The sequence below is a fragment of the Trachinotus anak genome, unplaced genomic scaffold (assembly GCF_046630095.1).
Source record: "Trachinotus anak isolate AG129_WGS33_773 ecotype Australia unplaced genomic scaffold, CSIRO_AGI_Tana_v1 ptg000011l, whole genome shotgun sequence".
Classification (NCBI taxonomy): Eukaryota; Metazoa; Chordata; class Actinopteri; order Carangiformes; family Carangidae; genus Trachinotus; species Trachinotus anak.
The window spans coordinates 25,349,664-25,372,152 of NW_027273862.1; the positions used below are offsets into that span (position 1 = coordinate 25,349,664).

General features: G+C 38.7%; 2 protein-coding genes across 4 annotated transcripts in view; one reads left to right on the top strand and one right to left on the bottom strand.

The window, feature by feature from the left end:
• The window catches only part of nr1h3 (nuclear receptor subfamily 1, group H, member 3), a 124,563-nt gene that overhangs the window by 13,699 nt on the left and 88,375 nt on the right, over positions 1 to 22,489 (top strand). The gene's annotated exons all lie outside the window — the stretch shown is intronic.
• kcna4 (potassium voltage-gated channel, shaker-related subfamily, member 4) overlaps positions 3,890 to 22,489 on the bottom strand; it is a 72,595-nt gene continuing 53,995 nt past the window's right edge. For both annotated transcript variants that reach the window (XM_071489290.1, XM_071489289.1), the window contains exon 4: positions 3,890 to 21,537. The gene's annotated coding sequence lies outside the window, so the exon portion shown is untranslated. The remainder of the gene's footprint in view (positions 21,538 to 22,489) is intronic.

Here is a 22,489-nt window from a genome sequence, read left to right on the forward strand (position 1 = left end):
ACAGTTTAGGTTAAAAACAATAGCTCCAAATGTCTTTCACCTGTATTGCATCAAAACAGTGACAGAGTTTAATTACATTAAATGGTAGATAAAGTGCTAAACCCAGCCCATGCTGTTTCCTGTCCCTTCCTGCTTTTGGCCACACCAGGTTGGCTGTGATAACAGCTGCAACGCTGATGGTGGGATACACTGCCTGCGTTGTGTGTGCATGGCGGCTGCAGAACGTCTTGGTTTTCATTTTGGTGCCCATGTTGTCCGTGCCTTAATTGTTTTTTCAGTGTAAAGACAGTGGCCTGCCAAAGCTGGCAGCAGTGGGAAGTAGAGGAAGGGCAGCTGCCACCCTCATTAACCCTGAACAGCTCTTTGCAGCTGCCATTGGCATTTATGATGATTCAACTTTATCAACTTGCTGCTGTGGTTTTCCGTGAGGGAAGTGACACTGGATCTGATTTTACTGTTGCCTGAGTCACCTGAAATAGACACTTCTTCACCAGCAAATCGGTGAGGAAAAACAGTGTCAACATTTATGAAACGAGTTAATCATGTAATTTTTAGTAACTATTCCCGCTATTTTAAGCTAAAACCCTGTGCTGTATAGGCTGGTGGGATAAGAGGTAGCTAGTGTTGTGGCCTGTTGATGCTTAAAACACAGAAACATTAAAGGTTGTGGGGACAACCAGGTGGCATCTGAAAATACCTTAAGGGTGAGCTGAGTGGTTGGAAAACGACTGTCTGAAAATTATCTGTCAAAAAAAACATCTGGCATTTTACACTAATAAAATGTGGAAAAAATGAACAGAGACTAATATGGTACTAAGGTATTTAATGCACCTAAATGGACTGCACTAACATAGTGCTTTTCTAGTCTTAGAGACCACTCAAAGCTCTTTACAGTACTTGGCCAGTTCGCTCACATACATACATCACACCCATACACTGATGGAACAGCCATCCGAGGCAATTTGGGTCAGTATCTTGCCCAAGGATACTTTGGCACATGGACTAGAGGAGCCGGGGATCGAACCACCGGTATTCTGATCGATCTACCGACCTGCTCTCCTGAGCCACAGTTGCCCAACCTCCTTTAAAACTCTCTCCTCCTAGAGCTCTCTGGTGTGGTGCAAAACTTGAATAAGACGCTTTTAAATTCAAATTTATTCATTCAGCAATGTTTATTTTATGCATATAATGCTGTTTCACACCTGCCATAAAAATTTTGGGTTGCTCAAGCTTTACACAACACATGAATGCAGCCCATATATACACTTTATATATACATGCATAGAGGCAGCTAGATAAAAAGTAAATCTGAGTATGAAATCTTTAGTTCAGGCCTTGCATTAACAAATGATTGTCTGCAGAGGTAACGTCATGTTAGTTTTGCCCCAGGCTACCTGCCTCCTCAGTTGATAAGCACCGACTTGTGCCGAGTGATACACATGTTTACAATTATGATTTTGGATCGTTTATTTATGTGCAGTGACTCACAGTGTTTGAGGGGAAAATTTGAGCATTTTGTGCAGCACTTTACCAAAAGCTTGTTGGGCATCCTGATTGTTCTGACAGTTCTAACTTATTCACAGGTCACAGAAAATAAAACATATGAATGAATATGTGTTATTTAAGCATGAGCACAGTTTTTACAGTTTTTCTTTTCTCATGTATGTGTGGCTGCTTTGGACTTGGTCTTTCATACAGTGAAGGTTATTTCAGGGTAAGGCTTTAGGTTCAGGGTTAAGCATTTGAATTAATCAGAAGAGCTTCCTCAGCAATATGCATTTGTCTTGTTTATTGGGCGTTATACTTTTGTGCTTGTCTTTGCTGGTGTCTTTTTTCTGTTGGTACCTTTGTGTTCCTCTTTTTTTTCTGTGATTTTATTTCATTATGTATTTTTTAATATGACAGAAGTAACAGAAATAGATAAATGTCAATGCAGTTCATCACTTCTGTTATTAATTTGTACGCATTTTCATTACCATTTTTTTCAATAATTTTTTGTAACTTCCTCTTTCCTGAAATTATTATTGACAAATAAGATGGAGAATACGATGAAACATGGCTCTGTTTCCATCATATCACTACTGTTTTAATCAAATTGGCTTTAAATAAACCAAATCATGTCATCATTTATCACTCCTTTTTTTCATTTCTCAAAGATTTTTACCATCCATTCTTTAATTCATGTCCACTTTGATCACCTCCATTTTTATCAATTCATTTTGGTAAGAGATTGTAAAATTTAGAATAAAAGGCAAGGGTAGGTTTGGATGATTTGCGTTTGGAATAGTGGTTCCAGGGTGAACCAAGGATTAGTTTTAGATTAATATTAAAGGGGAACTTCACATTCACAGAGTTTGTATATCAAAGTTTGTTTACATCTCTTGGGGTGTAGTGGGAGAATGTGTAGAATAATGCTAAAAGCTACTGATTTAGTCCGTGACAATGGTGATTCTGTTCAATTCACTTTGAAGATTCTGTGTTAAAGATTTGTTTGTACTGAACACCTTTAAGTTTACTCAGATACTTTGTGCATCATATGCAGTACATTTGCTTTGAAACCCCCACTGGTGCTGTTTGACTGTGATGTGTTCATGTGGTGTGGGAGTATACAACATCCAAAACTTAAGGCAAAAGCTTATGTGTTACAGTATTGAGAGCCAAAAGAGCAGGAGTAGGAGGAGCCCTTTAAAATTTAAGGGTTGACACATCTGCATTTCCAACTGCAGTCCCTGGGCAGGTGGACACAAACACAACTATAACCAATGCAGTTAATATGGATACTGTTCAAAATACAATAAATACTAAATTCATAGATACAAATTTCAGTAATTACATTCACACAATAATGCACGCCCCTCATTCTGTCACCCCACCTCTCCTGCTCCATGTCTGTTAAAATAAATTGGGGCGTGGGAGGGGCTACAATGCTGAAGCTGCCAGATAAACTTGATGATTTAAAGAAGTGTTACTCAGTGTCAGTCAGGTGTTAGACGGAACTCCCTCTGTTGAAGTCACCGGAGTCACATCCTCCTGCGCTGACGTGCATGAGTCAGAAGGCCCGAACTGTGAAAGCTGAATTTGAGCCACAGACAGCCATTCAGCCAGACAGCTGGAGGTGGCTGTTTGACTGTGCTGTGGGGAAAAGACCATCCTCACTGCGCAACACTTGTGCAGACTCTGACAGATAAATGACCAGGCGTGATTAACAGCTTGTCATGTTGATTCTGGGGCATGTGGAGCACCACTGGCACAGCAGGAGATCTAGGGGACACATATAGTATTTGGATGTGACACAAGTTGGCTCCAGAGAATAATTTCACATGATCAGTTTGAATATGCCTGCCACACAGAAAGCAATTGTGGTCATACTGAACCATAGACACATACAGTTAAGCAACTTTTGACCTTTTTGGCAACTGCAAATCCCTCTCTTTGGATCAATATATTTATCAGGCTATTCATACTTTTTCCGTATGATTTCATAAATCCAAATTTTATTAAACAATTAGCTATGCTTCAGGCTTGAACCTCAACATTGTCTCCAGTTCATTGCAGTTAATGGGCTGTGTGAATATTAGATGTCAGCTCTCTGGCTAGTTACTCCATTTTTCTTACCTTGCAGTGTAAGTGTTAAAAATATATTGCTTGCCTTTCTTAAAGTGAATACAGATAATACAAGACCATACTCAGGTGCTTAGACTGTTTATATAAGCTATTTAGAGCATTTTTGTAGCATTTGCAGTGGTTTCTGAGCGTGAGGAAAAGGTGCAGCAATGCATTCACCTGTTTACAGATGTGCCCAAATGAGATTGGGCTGTCATCTGCTAGTTTCACTGTCAAACCACAGCTTTTTTACAACTAGAACACACTAGTGTGTGTGTGTGTGTGTGTGTGTGTGTGTGTGTGTGTGTGTGTGTGTGTGTGTGTGTGTGTGTGAGAAACTGAAAATGATTGGCTGCTTTTTCCATTGTTGCCATACACTTTAGATTAACCCACATTTTAAATGGTCTATCGTAGTGAGTCAAATCAGAAATGCTTTGTTTCAAAGTGCGGAGCTTGAGGTACAACTTGCTTTTAGGACATTGTTAGCTGTTTGGTCACATGTGTATGTTCTTTGTCCCTAAACTGTGCGTGTTGATCAGTTTTCTTTGTTAAATGGTGGTGTAAATGAAGACATCCACCCCGTATCATACAGTCATACAGTTTGTCCCCAGTCATCTTTGAGACTTTATACTAGAGGGGTCTGTGGTGGTTGTTATTTTAAGAGCTTTGGTTTTCCATGTCACGCACATAGAGGTCCTAGAGCCAAAAGACAGGGGTAAAAAAACAAAACAAATGCTACACATGGAGGCAACCTCCCGCAGGTGATCCACAGATCATCCCACTGTCACTGTACACTAGTTTGCCCTCTCTGGATTTTTTGTTTGTTCAAAAAAGCAAACGAATGCTTTTATTGCTGTAGTTGGGGGAAGAAATAACAGGGACTTAGTCATGCTGCAGAAAAAGTACCTAAGGGGAATCCACTTCAATCCAACAGGCAGCTCAGCTTCGGTGTATTAAAAGATGAGGAGGATGAGCAAGTTTGATGGGCTTTCACAGTAAATTCCCTTAGTTCTCTTCCTTCAAAAATATCCTCCAATCTGTTTTGGAGAAAACATTTTTACTGCATGAATTTTGAAGATCAAACTGTTCAGTAAACTTTTATAGCTTTATGTCAGAAATCTGGCAGATTATGTTATAATATCTACATTAACAGGTCACGGGTTACACTGATGATTTATTCACCAGTTAATCAAAAGGTGGAAACATAATGTACAACAGTACCAACTGCTCACCAACAATCAACCAGCCTTTGCAGTAATAAAATGCTACCTCCTAAATACCTGTTAACAGCCGACAGTTGACTTGTCATGGCAGGAAAAGCTGGGGTGTTAGGTGTTACTAAAAACATTAACAATGGCTCCATTCTGTTGAAGTGTCCCAGGAAGTCATAACTAAATTAAATTCAGCCATCATTAATATTTATATTATTATCATATTATTTTATATTATTTTTGACTTTAGGTTCAGTGTTATCACAATGATGCAATTATATTGACTAATTAAAAGAGTTTTGTTGGATTATTTTAATAAGGTTGCAAAATTTTTTATCTTTAGCAACATTGCCAGAATCATACATTTTTAACTCAGAACGATGCTGAAATGTTTATAACAAGCCGCTTAAATTACTCAACTGTACTCTTTTTACTGGACTTCCAAAAGTCTTCAAGAAAATTACAGTTAAGTCAGAACACAGCAGGATTTGACTAATACAAAAGCAAGAGATCACATCAATCCACTCCTTGCATCACTACATTGCCTCACTGTGTCTTTTAGAATTGATTTTAAAGTACTTTTATTTGTCTATAAAGCCTTATGTAACCTAGAAACTTTTTATATCTGCCTTTCATTTTATTTTCTAACAAGAACTCTCAGATCTTCCACTTCCTTTCTCGTAGAAGGAACAAGAAATCTGGTGAGGCGGCTTTCTGTTTTTATGGCCCTAAACTGTGGTACACTCTCCCTTTTTATCTTAGAACAGCAAACCCCATTGGTATTTTTAAAAATAAATTAAAGAGTCTCTTTAATTTGGGGTAACTTTAATGATTTTTTTTTTCATTTTAGTTTTTGATCACTGTTTGGGCTGCATCTTCACATGAAAAGTAAAATAAAGTCATTATTATTATTATAATTACTTGTTTTGACACAGTTTTTCGTTTTCATAAATTTATTTTAATTTGAATATTCTCATAAACATTGTAATAATGTTTTCACATATATTGCCCAGCCATTGTAATACCACAATGAAAAACACCACATTGCACTTACACATGAGTATGTACATGAGTATATAAAAGATACAAGATTTTTCTTTAACATCATTATTAGTTTATCACATGTTGAATATAAAGTCTTAATATACAAATTAATCTGGTGAATGTTGTGGAGTAAAGTCTACTAAAATGGACATATCTAAGTAAAGTACCAGTACCTCTAATGTACAGTACTTGAGTAGATACTTTACAACCCGCTCAAACTGAAATACCTCTACTTCACATTTATTGCTTTTCTTTTTTTTTCTTTTCTTTTTTATCCCAACCATCGCTCTTTTTTTTTTCTTTGTCCATGTTGAAAATTTGAATACAACATCACCAAATGGTGGACATGTGCAGAGTTGTTTTGCTCTGACGAATCTTGTCAGGCATCCCAGCTCTGGACAGTGAGCCAGTCGGCATCATATTGAGCAGAAGAGGCAGGTCCATTCATCACTGGCTGGTGCAGTTCACTCAGCAAATGATATATTGGCAGCTGACAGATGTGGGTCAGTTTTATCGGCCAGAATGATAATCATCATCTGTGCCTCCATGAGGCTGATGTGACTGAAGCTGAGGTTCCAAAGGAGCTGAGGTTCCCCCAAAACAAAGTCACCTTGTATGCACAGTATATTAACAGGAGCCATTTCTCAGCTCATTTTCTTAGAAATCTGCCTTTTTCACAGAGGATATTTTGATTCATTATATTATTAAAGACACAGGTATAATTGATAAAATGAATGATGGAATGGAAATTGAATATTGAATATACAACAGTGTTTTCAAGATTCAGGTTAGCAACATTTTTGTCATTTAAAATATTTTGGACAAATAACTGATGTTAATGAAGAAAATTCAGAGTCAAGAAAATGTGACCGTTTTGTCCTTGGGTTCACTGCCAATATAGCAGGAGTGCCCTGTATTGTTATCTGTTAAAATTAAGGCATATTAATAATTGTTAAAAGTTTAATTTTTTTCTGCCTGCAAATTTTTTTAGGCATAATGTGCCAGTGTCATTTACTGATATCATGCTTATTGTAAAAGGAAAAGGAAATTGAAGATCTTTTTGTCTTTGTGTGCATGTTACCTTCAGAAGAGCTAAGAGTTTAATATATAAAAAAGACATTTTTTGTCAAACATTGTTTGGTCTGCTCTCGTGCCCCCGCTGTGTGGCGACCACCAGGATGCACCAGCTGTAACTGAGAGTGAGCAGCAGCACTGCTGGATTTCTGGATGGGGTTGTAGTGCTGCGCTGGCTAACTTTTCTGTTGGTTTTAGTTAGCTCTTGTTTGTTTTTCATGCATTTTGGATCTACTGCACCAGAGACCCACCGATGAAACTGAACACCAGATTGCTTCAGTTGTAGAGGCACAATGCAAGATTTCTTGTTGCCTCCTGCAGCTTTTAAGGTGCTGCATGTATATTGTTGTCACAAAGAGGATATTGATGTTAATTACTTATATTAGCTTGAAAGCATACCTCAGTAATGTTTGAGTTATTGTTTTATTTGTGATGTTCTGCTGGATGAAATGTTGCCCTTGTGTGGGAAAGCTAGACAGCTATGAACCCGTTCAGACACAAACTCAAAGCCTATTAGTGATGTTGTGTTTTCCCCATTGGCAAGTTTTGGCTTTTGTTCACTGCACCTAATTCATCTTTTGTGTGCTGGCTAAAGACACGCAAAGTACAGAACATACACAATGCAAGCTCACAGATTATCCCTCATTTCAACAGGATGACAACTGTCTCTTTACAAAAAAAAAAACAAAGCAACTAATACCACTGAATGCCCTTGCTGAAGGATGTGCTGGAAAAATATGCAGTTTTTCGTGTCTTATGGCATTAAGCATCAGGCAAGTTGTACTGTAATAACCTTGTTTTAAGTACGAACAAATGAGGGAGGGGGGAAAAAAACAACAACAATGGAAAGAAATCTGGTTGATCAATGTGCAAATCAACCAGCACCCTTTATGAAGCTAATGGTCCATCAAAAATACAATGCCCTCTTTTCATCCTCAGAGCAAGTATGTGAGGTGTAGTGCAACTCACTGGACTATTTTCTGAGCATCATTATGGTAGAATTCCTATGTCCTATTTGTGTTACAGGCGGTGGAGGACCCCCTGTTTAGTTGAAGAATAATGTATGGCTGGGCTTAGATCTCTAAATAAGCTTAATGTAGCAGTTTCCAAAGAATTATGTGTTCAGCTGCATGGTGTAGTCTTGTGGGACTGAAAGTCCTTGCTACGCACAGCTTTCCTGGTTTGAATGTGATCTGGTATTCTAAGACAGTAAAATATTATACACTCGTAATAAAGTAGCTGAATGTTAAAATACATATTGTACTAATACTTTAAGCACAACTTTAACCACACAAATTTCTATGGATAAATACTTTTCCAATGATCTTCACCACCTCAGATGTACTCAGTGCTTGGTGATGCTGGTAGAACCGGTGGGAGCTCATACCACTGATGTTTAGTCCATGAGTGGGGAGTCACTTGGTGCAGTCTACTTCACTCTGACTGTTTTTGTGCTCCTCTAAAATCAAGTTTTTACAGCTGCTGTTCTCCTCTTTGCTGCTTTGCAGGTGACCGTTTTGAGCTGAGTGAAGGACACTAAATTCACGTCCACTTAAGGACGTCCAACCTCACGCTCTCTCAGTTTTCTTTCCCTCACAATTGTTGTGTATTTTCTCCTTGAGTCAACGACATATTTAGAAAACTGAAAGATTTTTATACCACAACAGTTGAACATGGTGTTTCAGAGCTAAAGTCAAAACCGTGCATTTGTATAAGAATTGCTATGAAGCCTTTGCGACGCATTTGTTAATAGAAATGTTTTTATTTCTCAATTTAGATTCTGATACATAAACTTACATATTGGCCAATACCGAGTCCTGTTCTAATTATACCATTGCAAATAATAAAATAAATAAATAAATAAATGCATCAGCTGTATTCTACTAACCATATAGTTGCTGGCAATATCATTGTTGTATGGCACGGCTCAGGTGTAAAACATGAACAGATACACGAATGTCATAGAATCTTTACTTAATTATCCAATTTGACTGACAGTCATAAAAAATTAATCTTGAAATAAATAACACTTCCTTACTAGATGTCCTAATACTAGTGCCACCCCTCAAAATTAAAGCCTCACATGTCATATACACATTGACTTTTTACTGCTGGAACTTTCCAGTGTAACATTTTGCTAACGGATAACGTTACATTAGTTACAGGATTAAATTAGTCTAGAACAGTGTTCTAGCACAGCACAGCTTCCTACGTAAGCTACGGTTTTAGATCAGCCACGAAGAATTGATTTTTGGGAAAGCTGAAGTTTTATTTGTTTGTGAAACATTAAAGTTTATTAATGAATTGTGTGGTATCATACACTATGTATTCGCTGATACCTGATACAGTATTTTAGGCAGTAAAGGAGGTATTTCTGATACTAGTATCAGTATTGGAACAACTCCATCTGTCAATACCCCAGTGTAAGTTCAAATTTGGAAATCCAGCGGCTTCATACTCCTGGAGCCAGTTTCACAAAGATGTTTTAGACCAGTCTCATTTTTTTTAAGCTGAAGTTACATTAGACAAGATTTCACAAAAATAAAATAATAGTAAAAAGACATTTAAAAAAAAATTAAGGCGACTGATAAAAAGAGCTCAATAACCTATAGGTTATACGTCCAGGGTCCGGATGCGGACTGCAGCCCGTCTGTTAGTGACCTCTGCTGTACATTCTTTGTAAGGTAGAAACAAAAGTTTATGCTTTCAGTATTTCAACATATTATGGTTGGAAAGTAAAGCAAGCATTAGTTAATGAACAACTTTACAATGTTTATCATTACAGTATATCATACATATGTATTTAAATGCACTCATTTCAATCAAATTGCATATCGTGTCATTACTGATTGCTTTGCAGTACGAGCATTCAACCCTTTATGGTTAAACATAGTATGCTTAAATGCGTTACATCATACTGTTCCATTTAAATGTACCAAACACAGTATACACAGAAAATCTTAGGTATTCCCTGATGAAATGCTGGCAATTTATTTGTAAGCAGTCACACTCCAGGTGAGAGGACAGCAAAGGGAAAAGCTGAAGCTTCAAACACACCCAGTACCTTCAACCAGAATCAGTCTAGAACTCATTAGATTGTCCTTGCATAAAACAGCAGAGACATTTATTCCTCTGCAGAGCCAGTCTGAGGACCTGGACCAGCACACCATCACTACATCCTGCCAGTCTGTCTCCTCTGATGATCAATAGCAGTGAACAGAAGGCAGCTGGACTCTCGCTTCTCAAAACTTGTGTAGTGTGCCAACTCATTTTGGTTGGCACTCCTCGATTAGTCTTTAATCTTACTGGCCTTTGCTAAATCCTATTCATCATTGATAAAATAAACTGTCAGCTGAGAAATTGTAAGTCTGCACAATAAAAATCAGGACATTTTGGATACCTCTGCAGATTATTTATGGTTAATGCAAAAATAACTCACTGAGTTACTTAACAATTAAGATGCTGTTTGGCCACATTTGAAGCATTCAGTATGAGATGCATGGTAAAAATATACTGTATAAGGGTCATTGTTTTTGGTTTTTCATCAATATATTGGTGTTTATTTTTAGTACCAGTGTTAAAATTGGATAAAAAAGGACAATAAGACAAAATTCCATGCAAACATACTGGTATTTACAAACTGAACCATTTATTCTTTTTTATTTACTTTGAGGGGGGCATAATTAGCAGGTTTGTGTTTGTCCCAATTTTCTCTTTGTTTACCAGCCATAAAAGCTCTCTTGTGGTAATCACAAGAGATCTGTGATTGTAAACTGCAGTTATCAGTTAGCATGATTGCATTGCTTTTTAGACTTAAAGCACAGCTAACCTTAGAAGTGCTTGGATGATGAAGTATTGAGCCTGATCAAGCTGAGCCTGACAAGCTCAGTCTGGGATGTCTCAAAATGGGCAATATACGGTGAATTAAAAAAAATATTTTGGTAACAACACTTTCAGTGTAACATTTTGCTAACATCTTATTTCCACTACTTTTATTTAAAGCAGATTAAGTATCTTTTGTCCATCCTGCCATTTTTTTCCTGTTATGTCATGAACATTATTGACCTAATGGAGCTGTTAGTGTGGCTACAAACCTGTAGTCATGTTGCTGTATAATGGACAGGTGTAAGACATCACAGGTGTACTCACTTTCAGTTCCAGATAAGTGGTTTAGCTAACAGGACCAAACTTGGCTAACAGCCTGTCAGCTGACAGCTTGTGTTGCTGTCTTTCTGGACCCCTCTCTGCTGCATTCACAATCAAATTGTAAAATTAAAATGTTCTCATGAAAAACAGAGAATGATGACCAAAACTAAATCTAAGACTAAGGTTGTAAAAGCCAGATTTATTTGTTTATTTTTTCAAACCTGCAATAAGACTTTTTTGGCCACTTGGGAGCAGTGGAAACAAGTTGTGAACACTGGCACCGCCTTTTAAGTTGATTATTGTCAGAAAAAAATTGCTTATTTAAAAATGCAGAAGTTATGGACCAGTTGGAGTCTGTCTTTTAGCTTTGTTTTTTACTCTCTACTCACCCCTGAATGAAATTTAGAATTTGAATCTGGCTCTTTAGCTGCTAAATTGCTGCTTTCACATTGTCACATTATTTTCACTGTCATTTGTTATTGTAAAAATATATGTGTTATAGCTACTTGAAAGTATATAATGTTTGTGCTTCATCTTATTACATTTGAGATAATTTTATATCTACATTCAAACAATACTGGAGCAATTTTAGCAATCTAGCCTTAAGCACCCTTTCATAAATACTGAAGGAATATTGTTGGCAGTGATTTTTTTACAGATATATCCAGCATGAACGTTCTGATACACTGAGGAGCTCACCTCTGCTGCATTTCAGTTTCCCCAAAAAATCTTTTTTGGTGATGCTAATTATTTGTCTAAAATCACAAACCATAGGACATAACATACCAGGGGTTCTCCTGGTCACCTCCCTGTTCCCAGCTTCTCAACCACAGTGTCTTTTATGTTGCTGAAGGTTGTGCTCAGATTCATAAAAGATAAGATGAGATGAAACTTTATTGATCCCTGTGGGGAAACTCGACTGCAGCAAAGAAATGGGTTTCAACAGGAAAAAAAGGAAACAGACCATAAGAACACAACTAGAATATAAAAAAGGGCAAATACAATGATAGAAAAACATTAAAAAAATAAAGCAGTTTATAAGGAGTATAAACATTTATAGTGTTATTCACACATTCAGCAGTTTTATTATTAAACAGTTACAGTGGAAAGTATAGGAAAGAAATGAATTTATTTATTTATTATTTACATTAATGTTTATTTGCAGTTATTACAGATGTCTTGACTCCTCACATGAATATTGATTTGTTGATTTGAAATAAAAGTTGCATATGAACATATCTCCACATTGTCAAATAAAGTCCAGTGTTTTCTCCATGTACTGTACACGGCTTTTTAACAGTTTGTCAGAACAAGCCTCAGAGACAAAAAATGGCACAAATGCAGAAAGAAATGAGAAATAATAAAAGAAGGGGGAGTGAGTGTGCACATTATAACAAGAGCTTAGCATCACCAAACAGCCAGTGAATGCCTGTGTTTGTTTATCTGCATGATTTAAAGCTTCCAGCCATCAGGAACTTGATGTGTGTTGGTGTTTGCTTTAGTCAAGATAGGGAGGGTCATGTTCGCTGCAGGCGTACAGCACGCTGCAACACCCCCCCCCCTGCTTATTCTGTCTCCCTCTGTCTTTGTCTCACCACCTCTCTGTCTCTCTCTCTCTCCGTCTGTAATACCACTGAACAAGGGGATGATGTCTGTGAGTATATCATCCTATCTCTGTCTGTTTTCCCCTGCTTCCTGCGATGAGGGGTGTCAGTATGAGTGGAGGGGGGGGGGGGGGGGGGGGGGGGGGCTTTCTGCCCTTCATAGCTCCTGAGCGGGTGGAGTTTGATACCACTGAGAAGAAAGCTCTGTATTACACTTGTACTGTCACACGTATGCTCTATGATGATATATATTCTCTGAGAGGCTGCTGATGGACGCTGTTGATGAGGTGACAGGTGACTTCCTGCAGACAACTGTGCATGGGGCTTTAGCTACAAACAAGTACTGGACACAACTAGATTCTTGTTTTCATAGTGTTTTGCATGGCCTGACTGGATTTTTGAGACTGACACTGATATTGAGGATTTGGAGTTTGAAAAATCTGATGAAAATATATCAACTGTTTTTTTGTGATACATACATATACACACACACCAGTCAACTTGTCATTCCTTTCTGGTGGACAAACTATGTAATGACGCTGTTTCTGGATGATCTCAAACCTAATTTGATATTACTGTACTGGAATTTCTTGTCACTTATCAGCGAACATCAGTGTAATCTATATATCGAATAATAGATTGACAGATAAGTAATTTTTCAAGCAAAAAAAGTTAAACAATGCCACATATTCTCTAATTCCAGCCTCTCAAATGGAAGCCTGTTGCTCTTTATCATACACCATACATCCATTATCTGAACCGCTTAGCCTTACAGGGATAGGCTGGAGCCAATCCCAACAGACATTGGGCGAGGACGGGGTACACACTGGACAGGTCGCCCGTCCATGACAGGGCTGATATATAGAGACACTCTTCACACAGAAAGGTCCCAGGAACCCAGAACCTTCTCACTATAAGATATTTTTGGGTATTTGGAGTTTTGGATAAACAATACAAGGCATCTGAAGACATCATGATTGGCTCTACGAAGTTGTGATGTTTGATGTTCCATAGACTGATTGATCTATTAATCCAAAAAATGATTGGCAGATTAATCGATAATGAAAGAGATGTATATGGAGGGCTGTTCACACTTGATTTATCATTGCAGATGTTTTCTTGGCTCCACTAACAGAATAACAAAAGAGTGAGAGTAACAAAGACTAAGCTGTTGGTGTAGACAAGAATGTACCATATCAAGGGTCAGGGGTTTGTTTGTGTGGCTGCAGATCTCATCAGGGTGAAATCATTCTGACTGACTAATAATTTAGATGTTTGATAGTAAATTGAATTTCTGTGCTATGTTTAAGGCAATACATTCTTTTTTGATTGCTTTAGATCTGTTGTTGTGTAACAATGGAGATGTGGTTGGATAGTAACAACAAAGAGGACATTTTACAGTCCATAAGTTTTCTTTCTTCCTCTCTCTCTTTCTGTCCCCCAGAAACCTCCAGCGTTCATACATTTCACAGTGAGCCTTTCATCTACTCTCTGCAGCACCTTCTGCATTAGGAATTCAGTACACAGCAGATCATTTATAGACATTAAAATTTCAGTACCACTAAAGTGTTTTTGCCAAAATGTTTTTGTCAAATATTTGCATGCATGTGCACAAAGTCGGGATTATTACAGAGGAGGTGTGTAGATCTCAGGACTATTGAGCCACTCTTGTATTAAAAGAGTCAAAGAGTTGATGGTTCTGTGTTTTCATATTATTGCCTGAACCACTGCATTTCACCTCAGCCATTCTTTTAGAGCCATCTATTAATCAAATAACCATTTCAGCTCTAATTTGGAGGACATGTCGTTAACACCACTGCCACTGAAAGTACTCATTTGTGGTTGGCTGAAAGGTGTATGTTTAAAACTGTGTGAAAAGACACCTCAAACTTAGTTTACACCAAACACAGTTTAACCACCTCTCAAACTCTGATTACATGAAAATGCAGGTATCTGCACTTGTTGCACTTGCTACTTGTTAACGGTGAATTTTTCACTGGTGAAAATAACCAAACTGTGGATTAAATACAGTCTGTACATTAAAGTGGATGGAGAATTTAAAATGTCGGTTGTTAGCCTATGTTCAGCTTGTGATAAGTGTCTGCGGTATGAGCACAATAATACACGGCAGTGCCATGAATGATGTAGAGCTAAAGTGAAACCTGAACTTGAACCTGAAGAAAACCAAAATCCCATTTATGTAACTCTGTTAATAATACGCTAAAGTCTAGCCTTGGAAAAGAGCCTTTGTCAAGAGTGTGTCATGTGGTTTGCTTCATAATGATGAGATATGGTTTAGATGAGGTTATGTTGTGGCCATCACTTGAGTTATTTCAGCTTCAAGGTAGATGGCTCTAAAGACACTGAATGTTGTATCACAAAGAATAATCTTTAGCTTTCAATGACAGTGCATGCAACAGTTTTTAGTTCAGTGATTAGATGTTTCTTACTAAAGTGCTCCTTAGAAGTTTTATCTAACTTCTCTAATGTTTTTATGTGCACAGTATTGTACCTTTGACTTTTTATCAAAGACCCAGATGTGCTCCGATGTAGCTTCTCCTCTTTTATACTGAGGATTCAGCTGTTTCTGGCCCATTCAGCCCTTGGAACTACTCCAGCCCTGTCATTGTCTGAGCAAAGAATTAAAGGGACTTTTGGAGTAACTCTTCCCCTTTTGCTACTCTACATTATCATTTGAGGAATTTCCACCTTTCACATCCATCTGGGCTTTTATATTTACTTATGAAGACACCTTGTCATGTTTTATCACTTAACCCACTTAATCTCCGAAGCCTGAAGCTGTTTCAGTCCTAATATTTCTAAATGTTGGAATTCCATGTCAAGTGCCAAATGTGAAAATGTCTTCTTCTTTAGACTTGGTGTACATGTATATACTCAGTGCTCCTCTGAAACTCAAACCACCTTAAGTGTTTCAGGGAAACTCCTGTTAACATTTTATATTTGCAAGAGCAATTTGTTATAACAGGAGGAGAGCAGGACTGGATTACAGGAAGTGCAGATGTGACATTAACCCTGCATCCAAGTTGTAAAGCTAATGCAAAGGGTTCATTTAAATTCACTCCATTGTCTACATGCAGGGAGTAAACAGAGCAAAAGGCCACCTCGGGCCGTTTGGAAATGGCATCTGTGGAAGCCAGAGGTTGTTCGTCTTATGTACCCAGAAATGTGGTGAAAAATAACTTGGGAGGAGATTTAACATCACATATCATTAGGCCTTAATTAGTAAAGTGGGCTTTAGGGACTGCACTTTCCATCTGCCTCAATTTGACATACCTCGTCCTTCACATTTCATTGAGAAGAAGAAGAAGAAAGTTGGAGGGGCTGCCTCTCACTGCATTACTCAATGGAATCAAGTTTATCTGGCACTTTGAGGGCTAAGAGTGTATTAACAATGCAATTTGTGTGAATGACAGAACATCTGGTGCTTTCATCATTAGGTATGTTTACATTAAGTCTAATATTCCGATTATAATTGGTTTAAAAGCCCAAACTAAATAATAAATATCCATCTTATGGGAACTGATCAAACACATACCAGAGAGATGAGATATCACGGAAGATGAATACATGACATGTCTTTATCACTGACTGATTCCAAGCAGGCTTTTTATTATTATTATTATATTTAATTTGACCTTATCGCCATGCTGCAGCATACTGGTTCCAGAAAATGTTTGTAATTGTTGCTCGATAAATTCAATTAATTAATTATCATTTAATTTTCCTAATTGTTGATAGTTAATTTCACTTTGATGGACTGGCAGACTTATCAGCTACTTTTTTGTGTATTTCAAGTACCTTACCACAGTGGCCAACGGGACAAGACACATAAGACTCATGTAAACCACAACCTCCCTGGTTCAAATGCAGAGAATTAGAAAAACTGGAAGTATTGCAAAACAAGTTTTTACGCATGGTTGAGGTGGAGAAGTTAGTGTAACAGCAAATGCTAACAGACTTGGCGAATAGCCACCGAAGAGATGAGAAATGGATGTAGATGAAAATATCAGGTCTGTTTGTAACGTTAATACAAAAACAGAAATATAATTTCCAGCATGTTTTCTATGCCCTCACTGTTAGATATTTGACTGGTGCTCTTTTAATTACATCAACTTGTTGTGCTGTCTTCTTCTGCAATGGTTTAAAGGCACCTGACTGGAGATTCAGATGATTATCTTGACAGAGGATTATATTTGCATGATAGAAGTTAATGGAAACGCAAATCAATCTTCATTTTCTTTTGCCAATTTTCTCAAAATTAAGTTAAAATTTGCATTAATATTGGAAGGAAACCTGGCGACTGTCTGCTGCCAAAAATGTTATTAATTCTTATTCAAACTATGCTGTCTGTCTTGTGTTCTCCTCAAAGGGCACAACGTGCCAATGGACCCTCACATATATGAGAACAAAATTAAATAATAAACAATAGGGTTCTACTCCTATGGGGTTAGGACTCTACTAAAATAAAAATAAACAGCCATTAGTAGCGGGTGTGGAACCACAATTTAATCAGTACAGAACATCCAGAAAGTACATTTGCATAAATAACTGTGGCTATGTTGTTAAACGCTGTCTGTTATTTTCTGTTATAATTTTTTATCTAAGTTCATACTCTACAAATATAAAATATCTGTATCACTGTATCACATCATGATATTTCAAATCTTTTTCCTGATAAAATTTTCCTTGCAGCATGAAGAGTGGGCTCTTCTTGCTCCTCTTTGCTGCTGCTCTGCTCTGTTGATTTTGTGTCATCACAAGTATCAGTGAAGAAACTGTTCTATCCACCTAGTGCTCAGTGGACCCACAACCATCACAGTGTCTGCTCACGTTGAACAAAATGGACAGAGGAGCATCTAAAGGCTTATCACTGGCATTGTATTACCCACAATTCCTTTTGCCTGTGTTATGCTCATCTCTCTCGCTCCTGATCCACATTTGGCATGGCTGGATGGTCATTTTGCCAGAGGAGAATTGGAAGAGATTGTGTGCAGCTCCTCAGTATGTTCTCCCTTCAAGTCCTTGGATGTTTCTGTGGAGCAGAGAAGCAGCTAAGCAACAGTCTAGAGAGAAGTAATTGCTTCCTGGTGATGAGATGAATTGACATTCACTTGGTCGTGGTGATGTTTATTTCCCCGTCTGCCCTTTCCTCCGAAGTGTGTGTGACTGAAATGCATCACCTCTTTCTTGAATTAATACAATATATGGGTCTGTGACTGCGAGTGTCTACTATGCTATTCAAATTGATACAGGATTGTCCATCCAAAGTGAAGGAGAGTGGTTTCTCCTCGGCTAACGCACTCTTTGATGGGTATCTCTTACCATCATGCTTCAGTGCATCTGAGCGTTTCTTGCCTCCAGACGCAGTGAAGAGAAAAGAACACATCCTGCAGAACTGACAGGGTTTATTCCTTTTACTGTCAGAGCTATTTGTAAAACAACTATTCTATGGTGATAATTCTTTGAATAGTAAACATGTGCACTTTTTTTCCTTTTTTTTTTATTTTGTTTTTTGAAATTTCTGCCAGATGGTTTTACTCTGCACAATGAAACGTGAACACAGGTAACACCAACATAGGCTGACAGCTTCTTTAGGGTTTATGTATGAGGATATTCATGTCAAGGCTGCAGGTCGGGTGGGAGGTGGGGGTGGGGATAACTTCTTATAAACATTTCTATGACATTACCCTCTCAGTGGGGCATTCATCTGCTTAGTTGACTCCCCGTGTCTGCTCCTTGTCAAGTGCTGCTGTCACCGGTGCTGCATGTTTGCGGCTTTACCGCAAAAATTCATTAGCAGGCAGAAGCTGAAATAAAGAAACGTCTTTTTCTGCCTCATCAGTAAGATTCAAACTGAGCGTGAGTTACGTAAGCACTGCTAAATTTATCAATGCTCATTTTATGCAAAGCCTGAGCTCCCAGGCGCAGACTGTGTGATGTTCAGAATGGGAGGAAGGCTTTTGTTTCCCTGTAAGCCATTTTATTTCTATTTTTGTGCCTGGAAAAACAAGATTTTAAAAAGGTCGTGCTAATTTTAGCCGTGTTGTCTTGAAGGAAAGGGAGGTGTGTGGCTTTTCTGTCAAATGCACACAGACAATCAAAGCAGACTTTAGTCAGTTTACAGCTGTGGTGGCACAGGGATTACAGTGAAGAGTGAATGGCAGGCACATGCTACCTCTGCATATGCTGCTTTCTTCAGTCACTCCTGCTGTCGGTGTGTGTGTGTGTGTGTGTGTGTGTGTGTGTGTGTGTGTGTGTGTGTGTGTGTGTGTGTGTGTGTGTGTGTGTGTGTGTGTGTAAGGCAGAGAAAGAGATTGAGAGTGTGTTTTTCTGGTGTGTACCTTAAAGGAAAAGCTGTTGTGATTGTGCAGGAATCTCTGAGTCTCTCTGTTGACTTGATTCACAGTGAAGTCTGAAAGTTGTCAGATACAAAAGTGGAGAGTCCCAGATCTCATGCAGGATCTTTGTAGACAAACAAGGCGGTTTTCCTGCTTTTTGATACACTGTCTCTTCCTCCTCCATGAAACACACACACACACACACACACACACACACACACACACACATACACAAACACACACTAACTTGTCTTACTACACCTCTGACGACCTCCACTGACAACATTCACTCCTTGAACAGTAACCTAAACCCCTGTCTATTACTAATTCCATGCTTTAATCCCCATCTAAACCTAAACTTAATCCTAATTCTGTCAGTTGGAAGGTTATTTTCCATTTCCAGAGTTAGACTTTGAGACCTTATATTTGTCACTTGTGAGGGGTTTGTTTGATTTTTTTGATTTTTTTTATCCATCTATTTATATCTCAGTGGGCAAGAGGTGAGGTAAACTGTGGACAGTCAGTCTATCACAGGGCTACATACTTGAGAGACAACCATTCACACTCACATTCACACCATTGAGACATTTAGACTTTCCAATTCACTTGAGCTGAATATTTTTGATATGTAGGTGGACACAGGGAGAACATGCAAATTCCTCGCAAACTGGAACCCTTGACTCTAACCCTTCGTGCTGTAGTGTAATGCAAACCACTGAGCCACTGTGTCACGATGTCATGTCATGATGTTTTCATCCAACAGGTGTACTTGTGCTATTAATTTAATAATAGGTTATGGAGAGCATTTTGTTTCTATCACTTGATGTATTATTTTCATTCAAACAGGTGTTACACTTGGTCATTCACGTACCCAGTAAAGATCAACTTCTATCCAGGACCTATTACTTCTCAAAAAAGTATTGTATTTTTGGCATTTGTAAAAAATATGTCTGTAATGGCATGACAATGTACCTAGAAATAAGTTGTCATTGCAACTTTAAGACCATTGCTAGGCCTCTATATTAAAACCACAAAGTATTTGGTTGCATTAGTGTCTACATATTATCCTTGGAGTAAAGGTTACTGGGCAGAAAGCAAGAATTAGCAGGATAAAGGTTTAGATGCTGCTGAAATTTATCCTGCAGGAATATCAAAAGCCATCTGCAATCACTCAGCCCTGCAGATGATGCATTTATTCTGCAGAACTGTCCAAATCCTGCAGGATATCTAAAAATTTCCAGTACTGCCAATGTTTACACGACCTGGGTAAAGTGTTTCTGTCACCACACAACACTGGTCATAATCACACTTATCATATTCAAGTGGTTTCAGTCCTTAAACCACGAGAGCAGTGTTTACACTTGATGGTGCTTAAAATCTGCCTCTTACATGGCTCGGTGTAACCCTTACAGTAAATATTACTGTTGTTGACATTTCTTTCTCTCACCTTTACGCATGGTTTCATTGAAATCCCACACACCATGAAAAGAAATGTCTTCTTCACGCTCCCCACAACAATTCAGTGACTCACCTCCCATTTATGAAGCCCACATCCACCCTGATAGTACTACAGCCGAGTTTCACATATGTAACGCTCCCTGTTTCTCTTCAGCTCGGCTGATCTGTATGTTTCATATGAATCGGAGCATTAAACATTTGCAACACAATCAGCTTTCCCACGTTCAAAATGGAGGAGGAGAGCTGTGCAGCGAGGAGCGGCTGGATCCTGATCAAGCCTCTATACTAGGGATATGTTTTTGCTACAGACCACACTGCCTGTTACCATGACAACAAACAGAAATTTCCCTTCATACACTTCACCCAAGTGCTTTTCAACACTAAAACCATCCTCCGTTCCTCTCTCCCCACTCCCCCCGAAGTTACTACCCGCTTCTCTGCTCCCAGCATCCTCTGGAGTTTGGGGAATACACTTCAATTGATCTCTTGCAGACGAGCGGAGCGAGACCGATCACATGACTAATTCAGATGTCAGTGAGATCACTGCTTTGTTTCTTCTCTGTTTTCAAGCCGTTTCAATTTGAGAGCGAGCTACTCTGGCACTGACTGAATCGCACAGTCTGAAACAGAATGAACTGAGCTGCTATTCAGACATGTCGGAGCGGAGAGGTGCTCAGCGGTGACCCAACTGTGCGACCACTGCGGGTTATCATGCATCACGGTCTGGGGAAGCTGTGTAGGGAAATGCTCCGTCTGGCCTGCGGCGGAGGGAGGAGCGAGGTGAAAAAAGGACATACTCAGTCATCTGCTCGGGCTCTTCCAACACATGAGCAGAGAAAACACATTTTTTTAGTCTTTAAACAGAAATAGACTCTCCTCCACCTTACCTTGGAGACAGCAGTGATGATGGGCAGCGAGGATACACTTGCACGCCGTGGGAGGCCCTGACACCAAGATGCCAGACCTGCTGAGTAAAGATGCCAGACTAGACCAGGGCCTGCTTTGGACACTTTGCCCCTTGACCTCCTTCCATCACACCTTGAAGTGTCAGAGATGGATGAAGATCTGTCAGAGGCTCTATTCTGGGAGGACTGCAACTCTGAGATTTGACATTCTGACAATGGTTGGCACTTTCTGTCTTTTGAAAATATTGAACCCCAAAAGCTTCTCTAACTGTAAAAAAAGTGTAAAGCAAAAAAAACATTCAAACAACATGAATATGTGGATTTAACAGTTTCTATAAAACCAAAAAGATGTCTGACAGTATCCATTTCCTCACTGTCTGTAAGAAAGCTGCGAGAAGAGAAACACATTTGGATTGAATTCACACTAAGGACAGTCTTATCAGATTAATAACACTGTTCCTGACAACCCAAACTGTGATTTCTTCTCACTTTGTGTGCAGAAAGATTTGAAACCTAACAAGCAGCTTAAGCCTCCAGACTTCAAAGCAGCTGTTGGGCTGTGAGATAAATCCAATGGAAATCACTGATGGTTTGATGTGAGTTGGTTGATTTGGGATTGCACTGCTGTTTCTTGTCTCCGTCTCCCACTCTGTTTCCCTCTCAACATTCCTGAGAATTGATCCTATACTGCAGTTTGTCAGGATGTTTGCATTTAGTAGATTTAGTGGCTCTATTTTTACATTGTTCGATACGTCCAACAGTCTGTCCATCTATCTGTCTGTCCCTTTATCAATCTCTATCTCTCTTTTTTATACTGTAGATCTATCATCACAGACATGGATAAATATTACAGCAATTTTAAAATGCTAGATGTATCCTTGACAACATCTATCCAGTGTCATTGACTGTCAAATTTAATAAATTGAGAGTGAAAGGAGTATGCCAGGGGAGTAAGTCCAAGGTCAGCGCCACTGGATCTAAGTGCAGAAGCTGGTAAATGTTCCCCTGGGGAGGTCACTGGCCTGAGTCATGCTGAATTTGTCTGGCAGTAGGCCTACTGACATTTTCAGGATGTAAAAGAACAG